A 20,931-nucleotide genomic window follows, 5' to 3' on the forward strand; every position below is an offset into this window, starting at 1 on the left:
GATGTACGGGTTGGTGTGAGGACCCCTCACGAGGAGATGGGAAGAGCGGATAAAATCCGCACAGGGAAACCCAAGAACGGCTGCCTTGCTCCTGCAGTGAAGCGAAAGTGCTCCTTCCCTCCCGGGAAGCGGAGGACACAAAAGGCGACTATGGAATTGCTGCTTGGCAGGCAAACGGGATGGCGTGCCCTGAAAAGGGCCGGGGTGGTGGATGGAGGCGACCCCCTCATCAGTGGCCCGCTCCGAACCCCACCTCATCTGGTGCCCATAAGCTGTGCGACGTGGAGCACACGTGTAGATGGAGGCCTCCCAACCAATACAGAGGCAGCGGACCGGAGGAGGCGGCTGGCGCAATACGCTTAGAGGTGGGTGATGCCCCGTCTCCCCCTTCAGTGATAAGTCCACCGGAGTCCGTATGTGGACACTGGGGGTGGGTCACCTGTGGCCCCGATCTCACACGGGCCCCAAAGGCCAAGTGGTTGAACAATGTTCTCAGAGGAGTGTGAACCCCTCTTCCCAAGACCCTGTCTGTGCTTTGTGGTGCCTGCAGACAGAGTACCAGGACACAGCACTGGCACCCTAGGTTCCGTACCAGCCTCCGCCACAGCCTCCCATTTCGGTCCGAGTACCCCAGCCTCCAGCTCCCGCTACTCCGCACTGGAGAAGGATCCTCCTGACCCCCATGTGGACACAGACGATGAGGAGGACCCTGACACGCCATTGTCAGCCATGGCCTTTCATGAGCGCCTTGCCAGGCTGGCTGAGTACCTAGGCCTGGCTCAACCCAAGGTCGGGCAACCAGCAGAGGGGGGTCCTCGCAGAAGTCCTCACGCGACGCCCCTCTGTAAAAACGGGAATTCCACTGCAGACCGATGTAGTTGCCTTGGCCAAGAGGGGTTGGCTCAAGCCCCACTCTGTCCAGCTGGTCCATCGTCTCCTCGATGCCCAGTACAGGCAGATGGAGGGGGGGATACACTCTTGCTATCAGCCCATCCTCAGCCACACTACTTTGTGATTGATGCGGCATCACTATACTCCAAGCCTCCGTCGTTCTCCGCTTCCTCCTCTGCGGTGCTGCTAGGCAAGGAGGAGACGATCTTGGAAGCGTACGGGAAGAAGCTGTATTCCAACGCGTTGTTGCTTCTTCGGCAGGCCAACGTTGATGCCATGCTGGCGGCCGCTAACCAGAGGTTGTGGCAGGAAATTGCGGATTTCCTCCCAGAACTTCCTACGCAGAGCCAATCACGTTGCAAGGCAGGACTGGCTGAGGCCAAGCTGGTGGCGCAGGACATCGTGGAGTCCACCGTGGCCCACATTGACACCTCTGGCTGGGCCATCTGCATCGCCACGGACATGAGAAGAACAGCCTGGCTCCGTGCAACTAAATTCAACCCGGACCTCCAGGACCGCATATTAGACCTACCATTCGAGGGGGCTGAGGGGACCTCTTTCACTCCACCACGGACGAGGAGGTGCACAAGAAGAAAAATGGCACACAAGCAGCCAAGTCTTTATCCATCCTGACCAAGACCACGCCCAAATCATACACCCAGTCACAGCAGTACTCCGACAAGGGGCGTACAGACGGAGGGTTCCGCGGCTTCCAAGATGGGAGGTCCAGGCACCCGGAACGCTCGCCGACTCTACATCGGCTCAAGGAACAAAAAAGGGGGTGGGGGAGTAAGGGCTTTTTCCAGTGACCCCAACAGCCTCTGAGGGAAAGCAGGCATGACCCGCCCCTCCGAGTCCACATGTCTACAATGGGGGCAGGCTTGCTCTCCATGCACATTTCTGGTGCCAGAATTTCGCGGACCCCTGTATCCTCAGTAGTATCAACGGGGTACAACCTACCCATCCCAGCCTCTCCTCCCTCGTCCCCTCAACTCCCTCAAATTTGGACAGCAATCCTTCTGGCAGAGATCCGATCGGTCGTAGAGAGCCAGGCTGTGGAGGAAGTCCCAGCCTCCCAGCGAGGCTTGGCCTTTTACTCCAGGATTTTCGCCATTTAGAAAAAGAACCAGGCGGGCCTGAGATTGTACTGGACCTTTCCACCCTCAACCTCTCCTTACCTCTACAAAAATTCAAAATGGTTACGCCAGCTTTTATAGCAGAGACATTGTGCAAGGGAGACTGGATGTGCTCCCTGGATCTGAAGGACGTGTACTTACACGTCCTGATATGGCAGCCCCATCGTTCTTTCCTACGGTTCATGATCAGGGGCTACCATTTCCAATATAAGGTCTTTCCTTTTGGCCTCAACTCAGCCCCTAGCGTCTTTACCAGACTTATGAATACTGTGGCGGTCCTCCTCAGGGCTCAGGGCCTCCACATCTACCCATACCTTGACGACTGGCTCATCAGGGCTTCATCGCCGGAAGCAGTTCACCACACTTCCCAGTCTCTTATGAACACACTACACAATCTGGGCTTTTCGCTCACTCTCAAGAAGTTGCAGCTGCAACCCACGCAGACTCTGACATTCTTGGGCCTCATCTGGGACACATGCTCTGAGAAGGTGTTCCCGTCGGAGGACAAGATCACAGCCATCAAGAGGGGGTAGGGGCCTATTAGCAGTGCCCCACACAAGACTCGGATGAGGAGGATACAGCTGCATTTCACGGCATCATGGAACCAAGAGCAGGGCTCTCAATCCGAGATGATTAACGTTCCTCCATCCGGACCTCACATGGTGGTCCAGGGATGGCAACCTACGGACGGGCAAGCCCTTCCGGCCTCCAACCCCGCAGGTCACCATCACCACGGTCTCCGCGCTTGAGGGATGGGGAGCCACCCTGGAAGATCTCTTGGTCCACGGCACCTGGACCTGACACAAACAGGAGTACCACATCAATTGGTTGGAGCTGAACGCCATCTGGCTAGCGATCGGGGCATTCCTCCCACTTATCGGGGGCAAAGTTGTCCTCATCCAGACAGACAATTTGACCCACATGTATGTCAACAAGCAGGGAGGCACCAGATCCCCTCCACTGTTCAGACTGGCAATCGCCATGTGGGAGTGGGCCCTGGAAAATGACATCTACCTCACGCAGTCCACCTTCCAGGGGAATCCAACCTGAAGATGGACAGGCTCAGCCGGTTGGGAGCAGACAACTACAGGTGGCAGCTAAACGACCTAATTACTCGGGAGATCTTCAGCATATGGGGTTCTCACCAGGTTGATCTCTTTGCCACCTGGCACAACAAGAAGTGCCCTCAGTTCGCCTCCTGGCATTGACAGGGCCCGGCTCCCTAGGCGACGCATTTCGACTTCAGTGGAACAGCATGACAGTTTACGCCTTCTCACCCACTCAGTGATTTGCAAGATCAAGGAGTCTTGCCAGCTCAACATCATTCTAATAGCTCCATGGTGGCCATCCAGGCCATGGTTCTCTGAGCTGCTCAGCCTCTCGTAGATGCCTCTGATTCACCTTCTGACGGGCCCAGCATTTTTGGCGCAGCAGGGGGGCAATGTCATCACCCCGCGCCACAGAAGCTAGCCCTTGCAGCGTGGTTCCTGAACCGGTGATGCTAGGGCACCTCAGCTTCTCCCAGGCTAATCTGGAGATCATACAGGGCGCAAGGAGCAAGGCTAACGGGGCCCTGTATAAAAGTAAAGGGACCAGGTTCTGCCACTGGGCAGCCTCCAAGGAAATGGACCCCCTGGCATGTACTTTGGAAGACATGTTCTCCTTCTCGGCGCACCTTGCCCATTCAGGTGTGCAGGTGGACACCTGCTGCACTTACCTCGCAGCCATCGGGCGTATAGGAACTCTGAGGTGGGGGGTCTTATCCTCCTCTAATCTGATAGTCATGAAACATTTGATGGGGCTCGCAAGACTCTTCCGACCCATCAAGAGGCTGCACCCGTGTGGGATCTGAACATAGTCTTGGGTGCCCTGGCGCACAAACCATTTGAGCCACTGGCGTCCGCGGTCATCAGGCCAGGCTGGTCACCATTAACGAGGCCATACTAATCGGCCTCGGCTCGTAGAGTCAGTGAAATCCAGGCGTTGGTCGCCTCAGAACCATATACTACCTTTCACAGGGATAAAGTAGTCCTGCGTACACACCCAGCATTCCTGCCTAAGGTGCTGTCTGCTTTCCACTTAAATGAGGAAATAGTCCTTCCTACGTTTTTTGCCGGATGAGGCACAGAGTTCTGCACTGCCTAGATGTCAGGCGTGCCCTGAAATTCTATCTTGACAGGACCAAAACGACCGATTTGTCACTTTTGGAGGTGCAAGACCTGGCTATCAGGCCTCCAAGTCCTCCATATCCTGCTGGATGGACTCAGCCAACAAAGAAGCATAAGAAGGTCAGCACAAGCCTCTTCCGGCAAACATGCATGCCCACGCAGTGGGGGCCAAGGCAACGGCCATCTAATTCCAGCGCCATGTCCCTTGGCAAGGCATAAGCAGGGCGGCCACATGGGCCACTCCCGTTGCTTTCTGCAAGCATTACTGTTTGGATGCTGGCTCTAGATCTCATGCGGCTTTCGGACAGGTGGTTCTCAGGAACCTATTTTCTTAAGGAGTTTCTCCTCTCCACCCTGGGGCTAGATTCAGTTGTAATCACCCATGCAGTGTGGAGGAAAGGGGACGGGACGTAAGAGTAATTATAAGTTACTCACCGTAGTGACTAACATACTCTTAGTGCTTAGTCCCCTTTCCTCCATACGTCCCATCATCCCCCCTAATAATACTGGTGCCATTAGGCAATATTAATCGGTTGTCGACGCGTCTATGGGGACTGAGGTGTGGCGCAGTCAGGGCAGCGCATGCTCCCAAGGCTGCACCCCTGCATGCTTCTAAATTTAAAGGTGAAGAAGGTTTTTTTCTGATGAAAAAGGTTCCGTCTCCCGTCCCTTGGAATGGACACCCATGCAGTATGGAGGAAAAGGGACTAAGGACTAAGAGTACGTTTGTCACTAGGGTGATTAACTTATAATTTCTCCCCTGTTCCGCAAGCGGGGGCAGCCAAGTCGTTTGGAACAGCATTTTATCTTGAACCTTAGAGTTTAGTCAACTCATTGAAGTAGGGTGGTGAAACATCGATTTTCCTTTATGCGAAGGTGACACATTTAAGTGATTTGGGGCTAGATTAACAAAGCTACACAACCTCATTAATCGGGACCTCTCGTAAATTGTATGAATACTAGAATAATCAAAGCAGGAATAATCAAAGCAGGAATAGATTACCCATGGATCTATTTGTAAAACTGATGGACAGCATCCTGCTAAACCACACATTTTCATTCACCGAACACAACCTTCTTCACAATTCATGCTCATTAGGAAAATGTAGTAATTACCAGAAGTTTACAAAACTCATCAAAATCAAATGTTGGCAGCATTTCTTGCATCAAGATTTCAAGAATACAGTAAAAATTGAGAAATATTTTGCAGTGGGAAACACATAAGGGAAGAACCGCTTGAAACTTAACCAAAACGCAAGACCCCTGAGAATGCCAGGGTGATGTTATAAGCATGTCTATCAAATAGTAATAGGTCACCTGTTGTGGGCAAGATGCAACTGTTTTGACAGGAGTAGAAAGATAACCCAGACTGTGGCATACTTCAAATTATTTCAGACTGTGCATGTTCCTGCAGAGACCACTGCACAATCCTCCCCTGCCTTAGCCTTGACCAGATCCTTTTTTGCTAGAAGAAATTTCACAGCTTTTCAGTTTGTTTCTCCTGCTGGAATGTGTAGGGTTGATATTCCAGATATTTCCTTTTTCTGAAGGATGGAGGTCTCAAACAAATGTTACTCCGTTCCAGGAAAGGTCATTGGGAAGAACACATTTGGGATAGTCTTCCTCAATCAGAGGCATCTGGACAGGAGAACTGGCTGATGTCGCTGTACCTACAGGATTCCGTTATTTTTATATCCCTATTCACCACGAGCATTGGTGATTACAGCAGTTTGTGGAATGTCCGTCCCATTTCCAATTTTTGCCTCTACCCCTTTACTCTAAATCTGCCCGAGTATTTAGCAACTTGATTAATGTACTAGCGACTCACCTTCAAGAGGGACTGTTTCAGCGGGCGATACTCATGTCCACATAGTGGCTGATGCGTCTCTGTTGGGCTGGTGAACTCACCAGACAGGTCTGTGAGCTGTCTTTGGGACAAGCAGTAGTGGTGCTTTCACATGAACCTTTTGAAATATAGTACAATCAAGCTGGCATGAGAACGTTTTCTACCCCAATCAGACTAGCCTATACATGTATGAATGAACAATAAAGCCACCATGCATTGTGTGAAGAAGAGTAGTACTGTGGGCTTGAGCCTTCTATGTAGGGGGGTAGGGATTCAAAAGGAGGCTACCTAACAGCAGCCCATCTATCCAATAATTATTTCTTTTTTATTTTTATTTAGTGTTTACAAACTTTTGAAAAAAAGAAGAGAAAAAAAACCCTTGTCTTACATCATCCTAGAGAGGCAGAGAAGAGGACAACAATAATGACACAAACACTCAACGGAGGAACATAAGGAGAGTCAAACTAATTATCCCAGTGACCAGCTGCATAGCTAGCTATCCCAGTTCTAATCAGCCTAACCAGTTTTTATATGTTTTCTTATTTTTGAGGTTTCCTCCGAACGGTGTCTATTGATTTCATTTCTCCATTTGCTTATCAACTGCTCTGCCTTTCAGGTAGTTTCCGTACCCTAGTTTAGCCTCGCTTGAGCTCAGATGTTCAGCTTCCGTTCAAGTTCCTGCAGAACATTTGTCAACCCATAGACATCCTTTTCTCTTGGGTTGGCAAATTTAAGCCACATCTCTTCTGCAGATAAGGTGCCATATTGTTTGACTACTTGATTTAAGTGCAAAGTTCTCAGGTCCTTTAGGCTGGAGCAAAACAGTGTAAGATGATTTAGGGTCTCAGGATGTTGATTACAGATTCGACAATTGTCTGTCTCATTTTTTCTTCGGAATCTCAGGGTTAGGCTTCTTTTTGTATCGTACAAATTGAGTCAATTCAATACAGGTCTGTGAGCTGTCTTTGGGACAAGCAGTAGTGGTGCTTTCACATGAACCTTTTGAAATGTAGTACAATCAAGCTGGCATGAGAACGTTTTCTACCACAATCAGACTAGCCTGTACAGATATGAATGAACAATAAAGCCACTGTGCATTGTGTGAAGAAGAGTAGTACTGTGGGCTTGAGCCTTCTATGTAGGGGGAATAGGGATTCAAAAGGAGGCTACCTGACAGCAGCCCATCTATCCAATAAAATGAGAATATGATTTCTGATGCCCTCTGTTGGCTGCCTGGGCTGTCTTCTCATTGTGGGGTTTTTCTCAGGTTGAGTTGTTGACTTCCAGTTCCACTGCAAAGTGTGGCTTGCTCTATTGCAGAAATGTCTGCTTCCAAGGATCTGATTGTGCTTAAAAGATCGAGCAGATGTATGCTCTTCGGACAAATCTGCTTATGCATGTCATTAGAGAAAATTGTGATCCTGTGGTAATGGGTTGGACCAGTTCTCTTGGCCATGTGGCCATCTGTTTTGTTTTCTGCCCATCAGACCCTCTAAGTACTACGCAGAGAAGAACATTGTTATTCATGTGTATCTTCAAGTTCTGGATCTTAGACCACATTTTTTATTGTCTAAAGATATACAAGTTTAATCTAAGCTTTCCCTCCTGCCCGAACAAATTTCAACCGTTTCTCCAGACTTTTTTAAAAAACGGTTTCTGATCAAGTTTATGTAGAATACAGTGAAGCACAAATTCACAGTGGTAGTCATTGTAAAGATATCCTGGCCAAAAGCGAAATTGGTATGGTAGCTCATTTAGGAAAGTTCCTCTTGTTTCCGCCCCCTCGCCCCCACAATTCATCAAAATTGCTTTTCACTAGTTAATGATATGTTATGGCATTTATAATGCATATTCATGGGAAGGGAATGCCCAAATAAGACAAATGTTAGGCTTCCAATATGCAAAATCAAAGTATCTGCTGGTTCTCTGTATTAATGAGAAAAGCGTGGTCTTGTGCCAGCTAATGTTGTCTCCAGAAAATGCTGAATACTCCTCTGCTAGAATCAAACATTTCAGAACGCCTGAGGTTGGATCCTTCACTGTGAAAGGAATGTCTTCCTCGACATTCTTGTTAGTGGACTGGGCGATATTTAAGTCTTTGGGAAAGGGTATACAAAACACCAATTCAGAAAAAAAGCCATTCATCCGATTCAAAAGACTTTATCTACATGGATCGAAACAAAGATCCCTTCATTTTCCAAGAATTGAGTACTCTACGCATTCTTTATAGGTAGTCAGTTAAACTTAAATTATTAATACATCCCACTTTATCTGGGTGGATAATTTGGCGGACAGCACATTGTATTTTGTCTGCTAAGATCTAACTGAGGATTTTTACGGTAGGTGTTCAGATGAGATGTAGGGCATTAACTCCTGAAACAGAACAAGTCTTTTCCTGTTTTTAGATTTAAGATACTATGGTCTGGCCTCCTGGTTTTGGGGCACACGCCTGAAGAAAAAGCAGAATTGTACCTTTTTGCAAGCTGTGGTGCCAATACTACTTAGACTGAAAACCATCATGCCCCAGCTTATTACTTTTCATGGATATTATGGCATCCTTGACTACTTCTTTTATCTGAAGTGTCAGGTCTCCAGCACACTCTGGCATTGGTGAGGGCCTATTCAAATCTTAAAAATGGCAAACACTGGCTCAGACTTCGTTGAATCTGAAGTGTACAGTGCTCTATAAAAAGCCTTGAATTCCTCATTGATCAACACCTGGTCTGTATTGATCCTTCCCTGAGATGGGAAAATGCAGAGGGATCAGTCTGTTTTGTAATCTGTGTGCAAATGAATGAACCAGATTTATTACCCAGACTATGATTTCTTACCCTGACTATAGGATCTGCACCTTGCCTTAGGTGTTTCCTGAACATGCTTCATTCAGTTCTTATTTAGCTTTTAGTTTACTGAGAATGTTCATTGATTGAGTCAAAACATAATCTTCCAGTAAGGATTTAACATTCTTCAAGCAACACAGCGTTCAAGGTATTTTGTTGTTCTAGGAGGAACCTTTTCCTAGCTGTGTTCCCCTAACCAGACTTTAGAGGCGCTAAGATCTCAGAAGAAACCTCACCCTTTCCCATTCAGTTCAAAATAGGTCTGAGTCATGTTTAAACATGAACATATTACATGGCTAATCTTCAGATGCACTTAGTACAGTTTTGGCAATATAAAGGGATGCCGAAGAGTATTCAGTTAGGAATCCCGTAACGATTGTAGAATCTTAAGGCATGGGGCCTCATCACGGGTTGGGCGGTAGCCTTTAAATCCGGTGCAAACAGTATTAGCGCCGGCAAAGCTGCTCTGCCGGATCAGCACTGTAAAACCTACCGGCGCTATTACAGCCGGCAGAAAAGACAGGCGGCTGTGACCGTGCTGGCTATAATAGCGCCGCCAACCAAACGTGCTATCAGAGACCTATCACAAGTACAGTGTTGGCGCACATAGTGCTGGAAAACCAGTGCTAATACCGCTGAAAATACCCCCGTCCAAATGCTGGAGGTAAAAGAACGGAGGAGGAGGATTGTCTGTGTTACTACTCATCCTGCCACCCAAGACCAATCTCACCCTACGCACCACACAGGAGTGCCAAGTGAGTCCAATTGAAAACACTTCCACAAAAATACTGTAGATGGGCAGGTGAAGTCACAGCCATGAACATCCCTGAGATGGAGACCACTGAATGGCCATTCACATGCCTGGCCAAATGTTGATAAATGTGCAAAGTAGCAAAGATGAAACCAGCCATAGAGACAGCCACAACCCATCCCCTAACAATATAGTAAGTGAACAGGCAGATATGAGGGGTGCCTTATCCTGAAGTAAGGGATGCACCACTGTGGCAATGAGACTCGCGGGGTGGTGCATGCAGTGAGTTCCCTATAAAGCAAATGGCGCACATTGTAGACCACACATGATGCACATGAAGACACCATATTGCAATGCCAATGGAAACATGAGCGTACTTGTTCAGCATGAGTGTCCCACACATATCCATTAACATAGTCTTTGATACACTGCTACATGTACATTGACACCAAGTGCATGCAAATTCAACCTGCCACACAACACCTTACTCATTTACACAGGCTGCATGTATAGTTCACCACATGCATGTCCCTAAAGATGATGGCTGTATACCAATATTGCAATGAGATAGCATGTATCTGTTGCACACATATATGACCATAGTGCTTAGTGAATTGAAGTGTAACCCTTGCACATCCACAGAACCATCCTTGGCCTAATGTATATGTTTTGTCCGCTGCAGGTGATTCGGATACCCGCAGTATACATGGCTCATGACCCCTGTGCGTAATCCACAAACTCGAGCACAGCTGGCATATAACATTGCCCATAGGCGTACACGCATCTGTGTGGAAATGGCATTTGGATTACTGAAGGCATGTTTCCGGTGCCTAGACTGTATGGGAGGGGCATTGATGTATGTGCCAGGGAAAGTAGGGAAAATCATATTCACCTGTGCCATGCTGCACAACATCTACTGCCGCAGGCATGTGCCACTGCCCCCGGATGTTGATAGCCAACCACCTGGGGATGGGAGTGACGATGAAAATGTGCCTGTAGCAGGGGCAAATGCACACAGGGATGGGGTGAGGGAGGGGAGGTTGGCCAGACAGGCGTTGATTGACAATTATTTTTTATCTGGTGGATGGGTACATGTGGCAAACATCACTTGTAAAATAAATAGCGCTTTAAAACAATCAAGAATGTCCAAGCTTTCTATGCAGTATGAACAGGATTTATTTTGTGTGGAACAAACCCCCCTCCCCCACAAACACCCCAACACACATTCCCCTGTCCCCCATCAACACCCCAGCACACATCCCCCCACCAACACCCCCGCACACATTCCCCCCTACACCCCCTCAAAGACCCCCAAACAGTGCATGTGGATCATTGTGCCCAGGCCTCGGCCCAACAGTGCTATGACAATATATGATGGTTGTGGACACTTCCCACATCTGGGTCCCTCTGGTGAGCGGTGTTGGAGATTGCGCATGGAATGTCGCCTGGGCGTACAGTGCAGGGATCCTTCTGTGGGTGTCGAGAAGGTTGATGGGATTGATCCTGCCAACTGCAGCTGCTGGCCGAGCAGATTGTTCACCTCCTGCATCTGCTCTGCATGAGCAGATTGGCCCTCACACAGCTCACATACTCTCTGTCCAAATCCAGTCAGGGCCACTGTACACCCCTCAACCACTCTACGAGTGCCGGCATTGCCATGCGCCATGGTCTTGGCTGCACCACGAATGGCATGGCTTATTGCCTTAATGTGGCGGTAGTGGTCAACCGCCATGGCCTCAATTTTCCACTAACATTCCTCTGAGGTCCAGCCGTCCCATCACAGCAGCTCCCGTGACTCTGGGTCTGTCAGGTGTGGCGTTCCATCAGCTTGCCAGGTGTGGTGTTCATCAGCCTCCCATGTCTGCGTGAGGTGTTAGGGGAGCTGTCGGTTGACATGGCAGCCTGTCTGGTGGAGCTGCCGCGGTTCGAGGGGCTGCCTTCAGGGGAGCCATAAGAAGGGGTGTCCACATCGGGCAATGGTGTGCGGGTACGATGTACACGTGCAGGGACATGAGGAGTGTGTATTTCCACTGGAAACTGCTCCGGGGTCCCTTGGGGGTGTGCCCATCTCCTGATTGCCACTCTGGCTGGGTGAGAATAGCGGTGCACTGTTTTGTTCCTCAGTTGATGTGTGGCCCTCATCCGTGTTTGTCCCACTGGTGGCTACCTCCACATCATGCAACTCCCTGGTGGCTTGTGGACGTTGAGCCGGACTGACTGGGCTGCGGTAGGGTGACCGGGGATGTGTTCTGCACCTTGACTTCTCAGGACAGGCCCTTTGCGGGGGTGGTAGTGCTGGTCGATCTGCATCTGGGCGTGCGGCTGGATGTGCCTGCTTCCTCCCCGTCATCATTGCCCTGCAATGATCGCTGCGTGCCTGTAGGGTACATGGGGTGTGGTATGAGTAGAGGGCAACTTACATTTGTATCATGCATTTCATGCTTTGCAGAGGGTTGGGGCACAATTTGTATCATGCTTCACCATTACTTGTTTGTTATTCACTATGTTGTGATTGCTGGAACGTGCTACAGGGGAGGGACACTGCTCGGACATGTTGGTGTGTCATCTTCAGATGTCTGTCGTGAATGCACAGCTCCCATGGTGCTGTACGTGAGGGGTGGGGCCTTTGATACACACACACACATCACTTTGCTGTGGCCAGGCCACGGATCTGTTTTCCTTGGGGCGAACATTGATACATTGGAGGTACTTTAGGCTATTCAGGTTACCTGGGGGCGCTAGGGTACGGTGGTTCAAGGGAGCGCTCATGGGGGAAGGGGGACTTCTCACCTGCCAGCCTCCGCTCCTCTAACTCTGTCAATTGTACCCATGTCTATTAGGGTGGTCATCTGCTTCTCCCACGGTGTGACCTGCGTGGTGGCGGCCCTCCTCCAGTCCCCATGCTCTCGCTCCTGTGCTGGGCCAGTAGCCCATGGACACGGACCCGCAAGTCGTTGACCCGCTTCCGGAGTCCTCCCAGTCCCTGGGCATGCTCCTCATCACTGTCACCTTCTGGCTCACTCGTCTCCAGATCTGTGTGCGCCGCTGTGCACTGGTTTTACGCTGCAGTGGCCCATACAGCTTTTCTTGATGGCTCATGACCACCTCCACAAGTATAGCAAGTTCTTGGTCAGAGACCCTGCCCAAGGCTGACTTGCCCCTGGGACCTTTTTCAGAATTTTCAAGAGTGGATGGCTTACTGGGGCTGTGATTTTCAGCGGATTGTGATTTCCAAAATGGCCGCTGCTTTATTTCCCATTCCGGCGGTGACACATTTCCAGCAGCGCTAATCGCGCTGTAGCATGATGGTGGCGCAATGCAATGCAATGCATGCTTAAATTTTCGGGTTTGTACGCTATGTCTTCGCCTGCCGCTATTTGCGTTAAGGCCAAGGGACGTGTGTGCGTGCACGCCAACTCTTGATCTGGCGTTGCTTACGCCACACCTCGCAGCGTTAATGCAAATAGCGCTCGGCAGATATTACGCGGATATTACTCTGGGAATACCACCCAACTCGTGATGGACCCCCCCAGGTGCTGAGTTTTTGGAGAAAATCAAAATAGTCTTCACTGAAAAGATTTTATGCTATACTAAGAAGAATGTAATCCTGCCCCGAAGCTCTCTCCAAAGGCCTCAGAATTTGTGTTTGGCACTAGCCATTGGCAAATGATAATAGGCTCTTGGAAAGAAATGGTGGGCTGTGTGTATGTGGGGAATAGCGGAGGTGATGGACATGTGATCCCTGGCATTACCCTCAAACTGGACATTTCCACTCCCTACTCGCCATATATTTGGTAGGTCATCAGTATATATCATTCTTTTAAGAGGTAGAGTTCACGTTTATTCTGCTGAAAAGGGGGAAGATCTATCAATGGTGATATCCAATGCCTCGTTCTAGTTTACTCCTAACGTTCTATGACCTACACATTTTACAAGAATTTTGCCCAATATAAGAAAGAGAACTGCCAGGTTCACTGAGGCCATACACTCTTGCCAAAGTAACAGAATGAGAGGCTACCATGTCTGACACAGCTACATGCCTACACCTCTTGTCGTTAAGGACCATTTGCAACATTAGTATCCTGTGGCCAATCCGAATAGCTACAATTTTTAGAAAGCAGTTTAACAATAGAAAATTATAGGATTGTGGTTGGCTCTAAGTGTGGAAACAACCTGTGCTAGGCCCTGTTGTATATTAAGCATACATTAATAGGGTTCACCTGTTGCAAGATCACAGGAGCTGTCGGGGTTTAGCCGGCACCCCAATTGTTGAGTAGAAAGAGAGATTTCTCCTTGTTATCTTGCTTCAGTCGTTCAAAGACTAGTTCTAACACAGTGGTTATTGCGGTGCAGTTTTCAGCAAAATATTAATAAATACATAAATACAACTCAGCACAAGCACAAATAAAAGCGAAAACTGCATCGCAATAACCACTGTGTTAGAACTATTCTTTGAACGACTGAAGCAAGGTAACCAGGAGAAATCTCTTTCTAACTATAGAAAATGTTAACTTTCCAATACAAGCCCAGTTTTTTATACCCGTAGATTGGGGAGTTTTTTTGTAACATAAGTCTGATTGTTGCTTTTATAAGCATGACAATATTTTGGTGCAATTGAGAGCGTTATTAACGCCATTCATTTGGCAACAAAGTATGTTAATGTTTTGTTTGGCTATAGTACCTGAAATCACTCTGCAGACTAAACGCTGTCCAAGACCCTTCCCTGCAGAGTGTGAAGTCAGCCCAGTAACTCTCAAACACAACTTCAAATAGAAGAGGTAAAAAGCAGAACACTGATTTCAAAAGCATCATATCTGAACGGTTCCAGGTCTTAAAATCGCTGTAAAAATGGCCGTGAATACAAAATATTGTGGCAAAAATGCAGTGCTTTTTTGCACCACAATCATATAAAGGACAACACCGCAACCCCCGCTCCCCTTAAATGGCATAATGGGGTACACCTTTTACCGGTTCAAACCATAGCATTTTTGTCACAATTTTTTTACCGGCAACATTTTTGCCGCGATTTTTTTTACCTGATACCATCTGAACTAAACCTCAGTACACTTTGAAAATTCCTCTGGTGTATGGAACAGCTATTATTGTGTCCATGATCGGGTCCCCCTCATGTCCTCAACTGGCCTATTGCTATTTGTGGTTCTTCAGTTTGGGACTTCTCCACAAGCAAAGGAGATCTTGATCTATTTGTTCTAGTGTCGATCTAGTATACCTGGAATTTTTTTCAGGTTGGACACGTCAAAGAATTTTCTCTATAGAGAAGATTTAGCTGGGGCTAAATCACAATCCGTTTCTCCTGAACTATGCATTTTTTGTCCTTTTTTAATTTCTTCGTTTTTTCAAGAATCCCTGGTGTCGAGTCTTAATGTAAACAAATTGTATGACTTTCATATTGAATTTGCTTTTTGTTTTGGTAAGCTTTAAAACCTTTTCATCAGTGGCATTTTGTAAGAAGTGCTTGGTCGCCCTAGATCAGGTATTGGTCAAAAAGAACAACATACCTTGTCAATTTTGTTAAAATCTGGAATTTGCAAGTGCAGTACAGTGTCTAAAAGTTGGGTCACCAACTTCACATTTCCACCCTCTGATCTCTCTGGAATTTAATAAGTCAATCTATGGAGGGCAAGAGTTGTGAATTAAGGATGTCCTCCAGGTCAGAAACCTGTTGTTCTACATTTTTCATTTAACCCAAGGATCTATAAATCTCCCAGTCTTTTATATTGTTTAATGGAGGAAATGTCTTGCCCCGTGGTTTGCAGTGAAGTGTATAATGATTTTGGGTGGGGAGAGGAACGGTTCCCAGCCTCCCTTGATTATCCGAAACATCATCAGAAGTGACCGTGTTGGGTTGCTTTTCATACTGTTTTTGGTTATCTTCCATTCTGTGTAGATCTGGTAAGGGTACACAACTAGTCAAAAATGTGTGTCAAATACTTCTCCTGTATGCTACATATGCTGCAACATTTGCAAGAACAGTGCAAAGCAGAGATTTTAGTCTGGGAGTTTGGAGGGAGAGACATCCGCTTGACTTTAATTGCTGTATCCAGTGTCTTAATCGGTATTCACGCATCGAACTATAGAAGGTAGTAAGATTACTTTGAAACTTCATTTCTGGCCATCCTTGAAAGGTGATGACTGAAATTACTCCTATGGTGGGTTAAGCCCTCACTTCTTTAAGATTTAAGCAAGGTGTTCAGCCCTCACTTCTTTAAGATTTAAGCATGGTGTCCACTGGAGCGTTGCAGCTAAGCTGCCACCTTAGCTGCAACTCCCCAGCACCCCATGTGGTTTAGTCTGGACTTGCCTGTGACTTTGAGGGAGGCCTTTTGCTGAACCAAGCCTTCCATCCTCTGTGCTTCCCTTCCACGGGACAATTGCCGATATAGATGATGGCGATTGGACCTACAAGGATTATGCCATGTTATGCTACCCTGATAGCAAGCTGAGCCATTGGGAGTGTTTGAAAGGTGATTCTCTGTGCATTTCTTTTAAGCCCGCCAGCGAATTTGTATTTTTTCACAAGTCTTTTATTTATTTTTTATTTTTTTGTCGGTACGCACAAATACATGGAATATAACAAGGGAATCTTCACAAGTGTACAACTGTTTTTCAAAAGGAGACAACCTCACCCATTTACAATAAATGTGTAGCTAAAGGAAAACTATTGGTGCAATTAAATGAGGTGATGAGCAACAAAGACCATCAGCCAGAAAGCAAGTAGACTGAGAAGCGAACAATGAGAAGATAGACAATATGGAGCTATGTCATACAGTGTTAAAAGTAGAAATAAACGGAGAGATACTCAAACTTCCCAAATTGCGTCAGGCACAAAACTTATTTTCTGTGCGCGGTTTGGCTTGTCTGTGGAATTTACATTAGATTTCTTGTCAAACCGCACCATGTGTCTCATGGGAGGGGTTCAGTGCCCACCGTCCAGTGGCAAGGCCTTACATTACAGAGTAGAGTTTGACTAACCAACCTGAGACCTGAGCCATTCTAAAACTGGTTTGAGGACCTTTTTGAAAGGCCTAGCTTGCTTGTTTACTTTGTGGGTTTAGTTTGACCGTCCAGTTAGAAGTGGCCAGGACATGCTCACAAACCTGGTGTTTTTGGAAAGCTTTTGATTAAGGTTTTTGGAGTGTTTCGAGGAGTTTGTTAGTAGTTGGTGGGGGTTTGCAGATCCCCGTTTTATTCTTTGTTCGCTTTTTACCCTTAATCCCTTTTTTTTTTAAATTAAAAAAAACAGTTCTCTTGTATGTTTCTTTGTATCCTTCGTGCCACCCTAAAAGAGTTTCCTAACCCTGTTCCTTTCATGTGTTTGTATTTGTAGAGCAAACCTTTTATGTGAACCAGAGAAGTCCCCCAGTGCTGTGTAGACACCATCCGTGCTGTTGGTGTTCTTGAGAACCCTTGCCTCTCCTGACAGTCTTTAGAGAATCTCTTTGATAGTCTTTGTCACATTTTGTGTTTTACATATTGACACCTTGGGCACTTTAGGCATATTTGTGTTTTGCGTATTGGGTACTTGGACAACATGTCCTTTTATTTGAATGCACAGAGGGGAGACCTCTCAGTGTTAGTTTGAAGGAAGGATTTGGACAGCAGGGGGACACTGAGGTTAAGAAGAAAAGTGAGGAGGTGGAGCCTTTGGCTGAGGCTATCTGTCTTGACTGTTATGGTAGAGGCAGTCACTAGAGGAGTAGCTGCAGAAGATGGGTAAATGCTTGATCTTTGACTTGGCTAGGTGGAACTACTCCAGGACCAACATGCACTGGTAGCCACATAGGTTCAGAGGTGTTTGTGTAGCAGAAGCCCGAAGAGCACCAGGGGGATGGTTCCCCAGCGGATTGCTCAGAAGGATGTGACAGTAGCTACTGCAGCATTGCCTGAACCTGCAGAGGGGCAAAGGGGCAGGCTCAGGCTTTCCTCAGGAAGGTGAGGTCCGGTCCATAGACATAATCACTGTAGTACAGTTTATGGTTGTGGGACCATTTCAGCTAGCTAGCTTGTGAGTGTCCGGTTGAGGCAGAAGTCCTTTCCTCTGGGTAACCCAAGTGTGACAAATCTTATGATGCCGTCCCTTCTCCCTGAGCGGGTTTGGGGGAGGCTTTCCATGATGCAAGGACGTTCGGGCTCCCTGAGGGTAGTACTCAGCTGGTGGAACGCATGTGGAGGGATTCTCCCTCTGGTATACAGGGAGGACATCATGGGAGAACGCGGTTTTCTTCTACCTTACCAGACCCTCACTTAACTTATCCTCTTACCCTCCCATCTACCCATCATACTTCTGTGTGTGTAGGTAAGGTAGAAATTCCAACCTCCTCAAGAAGTACTAAGACGAGGAAGAGTGAAAAAGACCTAAAGGTAACCTACCTGAGAAATACTGGGCTGAGGCAGAATGAAGAAGACCTAAAGGTAACCCCATTAATAGACATTGAGACAATGGAGAGGCGTGAAGCAATGCAGAGTGCCCCGCGGAAGCAACATGTGTGGTCTAGAGATTTAGGAACAAGTAAGACCAACCCTGTAATAAAAAGGAAAGCCGGACTGACTTGTTGGTCAGACCCTCCCAGGAGGATCCAGGAGCATGAAGGACGTCAGGCTTGGAGCAGAAAGGAAACCACTGATGGGACGCGCGAAAGCCCCCTCCACCTCTTCTACTCCTCTTGTTGGCCCCATCACAGCCTGAGCCAGAGACATCGACTAATAGGACCACTTAACTACCACTTGCAGTGCATCCTCCTGTTGGTAAAATTGAGGCTTTGGCAAACGGGTGAGACCGTGATGTGGAATGGAGGCACATATTCCATGCATTGCGTGACCACTTATTAGGCGGTAGTGTGGGATGCCAGAGTGCATGCTCCCGCACCACCACCATCCTCATCTAGATGACTGGACACAAGAATTCTAAAAGGGGGTAAAGGTACAATGGAATAGTGCAGAAAAAAGGCATTCATGCCTCCACTGGTTGGTGGAGCCAAATACATGGGAATAAAGGAAAAACCTAAAGCTTTACTTTTGCAGTGCAGACCCCCAGACCCTTCAAGACCATTCAGTTTATGGTGCTAGGGCTCCACTGGTTGATGGAGCCAAATAAATTAAGGCAGAGACTCCAGATGGTACGTGTGATACTAAGACTCTGAGAGCCAAATGTATTTAGGATGAAGGAAAATCTAAAGATTTACTTTTGCAGTGCACTCAACCACTACTGTCAGAGTAAGACTTCGCAACCTTTCCTCATGTTTCTCCATTTGTGTGATTCTAGCTGGCTCACAGAAAACTCTTCCATCTCAGGAATCTGTTTTGTGGTGTTCTAAGGGATGGGACTATTGTTGACTCCTGCTGTGGTCTTCAGTGATGAGAGGTTTTGTTCATTTTTACAAAAGTAAGTTCTTGCGTGTCATTTAGGCGTCTCCTGTGGTCAGACAATGGCCCCAGCAGTGATCAAAACAGATTAATTTTGTACGCTGGATCCCCGGTTGACAGCCTAAGCTTCCCACAGCTAAGTCAACAGATAGGTGGCCTTGGTGTCCGCTTTCCAATCAGAATTACAACGGATCATTCTCACTACCCATTTGGCAAATGCCAATCATAGGCACCAACCAGGTCCATTTGGTCTGCAGTGGGTGTGCTGAGTTCCTGTTGGGGCCCCAATGCTTATAGCAAGCCAGACGGGGAGGAGTCTGTGCTACCTCCTCGTACAGTTTTTCACACTCTGAAAGCTTGCATTGGAGCCGCCTAAACTAGCGACAGAAGTTGTGGAGAACATGGATGTACTGTCGGATGAACTGCTTTGCATTGGGGTTGTCCTGCACTGGGTTGTTCATCTAAGGCATTTGGCTTTCTTCTTGTTCCAGCCAGACTTTCAAATGTCTTTAGTGCTTCCTTACACTTGATTATCATGTCCTCTTGCAATTGAAAGCCTGCTGCATTTTCCTCACCCTAACACTCTCACGTGCTATTTGAAGGTTACCACCTTGAATTTAAACATTGGGTCAAGAAAAGATGGAGGAGGTACTTCATATACCTCTTCATACGAACAAAGCATCCTTTCAGAAGGTTGAGAGCAGATTTATAGCAAATTGGCCTGCTTCTGTATCACCAAACAGTTATTGTATTGGGTAGTTCTAATCCCAACAGATGTAGCGTACTAATCTGCATAGTGGCTTCTTCAGATGGTTGCTTCAAAGAGCAAACCTTTTCCAAACATTTCTCACTGTGTGGGTGTTAAATCAACACCTTCCAGTTGCTCGCTCTGGCTATTGCAGTAGTCTGTTGCTGTGTTGCACTGTTCTTGTAAATGCTGCAGCATATGGAGGGCTGACTTCCACTGAATATGCAATTGCAGTTTGCATCTTGTTGTAAAGTAGGTGGTGGCGTGGTTGTAGCTTTTGTAACCTGTTTTGGGCATTGTAAAAGCGGCAGGAGTGACTGCAGATCTCCCTGGCTAGACGTACAATCTTATCTAGCGCGTGTTCTGTTTTATGAAGTTGATTACCATATGATGGAGGACATCAGCAAAGGAGAGAACCTGCATTGTTTCGCCTAACCTCAGGGCAGCTACATTCTATCCATTGTTAGCCCACTTGTGAACCACAATAAGTGAGCCAATGTGCCGCAACCTCATTTAATTTTTACCAGCGATAAACTCCCCTTTGGGACCTGCTGTCACTACTGTAGAGGAACGGCTGCATGCCTTTGCAGGAAATCCTGCCCCACCTACCTCCTATATGTTGGAAGCCTGACATCATGCTGTTTGACACCAGCAGTTGTGCCAATACCCCAGCGTATGTTCGAAAGAAGATAACCATTGAGATAAACCTATCTAATGTATCCCTGAAGAGATGATAATCTGAGACGATAATCTGAGGGAGGAGCTCCCTGAAGGAATATGAAAAGAGCAAGAACGAAGTCTGTGAGGTCATACAAGTATGAATGATGTCTCAGGATACAGGCTGAAAATTATGTATGGATCCTACAGAAACTAATGACGAAGTGAAGAATCGAGAGAACCTTTAAGATTACACATGCACAATGTGCTAAATAGAATCAACCGTTCAATAATTGTACAGACGCTGAAACGCAAGGTAGACTGAGTTATCAAAGAAGCTAGCTATATGTAGTGAATAGAATGCAGGCAGAGCCTCCATTATACAGGAGCTGGACATCAGTATCATGAATTTTAGTAAGTCGGGTCCCATGAAGATGGAAGGGAGAATCGGAATACGCTGAAATCGTGGAAATGCATGGCGAGGTTATCTGGCCTGGAGTCGAGACTAAA

General features: G+C 47.3%; 1 protein-coding gene across 8 annotated transcripts in view; it reads left to right on the forward strand.

Moving 5' to 3' along the window:
• Positions 1-20,931, forward strand: part of EPN1 (epsin 1) — an 835,995-nt gene that overhangs the window by 144,115 nt on the left and 670,949 nt on the right. The window lies entirely within an intron of this gene.

The sequence above is a fragment of the Ambystoma mexicanum genome, chromosome 1p (assembly GCF_040938575.1).
Source record: "Ambystoma mexicanum isolate Mex_15411 chromosome 1p, UKY_AmexF1_1, whole genome shotgun sequence".
Classification (NCBI taxonomy): domain Eukaryota; kingdom Metazoa; phylum Chordata; class Amphibia; order Caudata; family Ambystomatidae; genus Ambystoma; species Ambystoma mexicanum.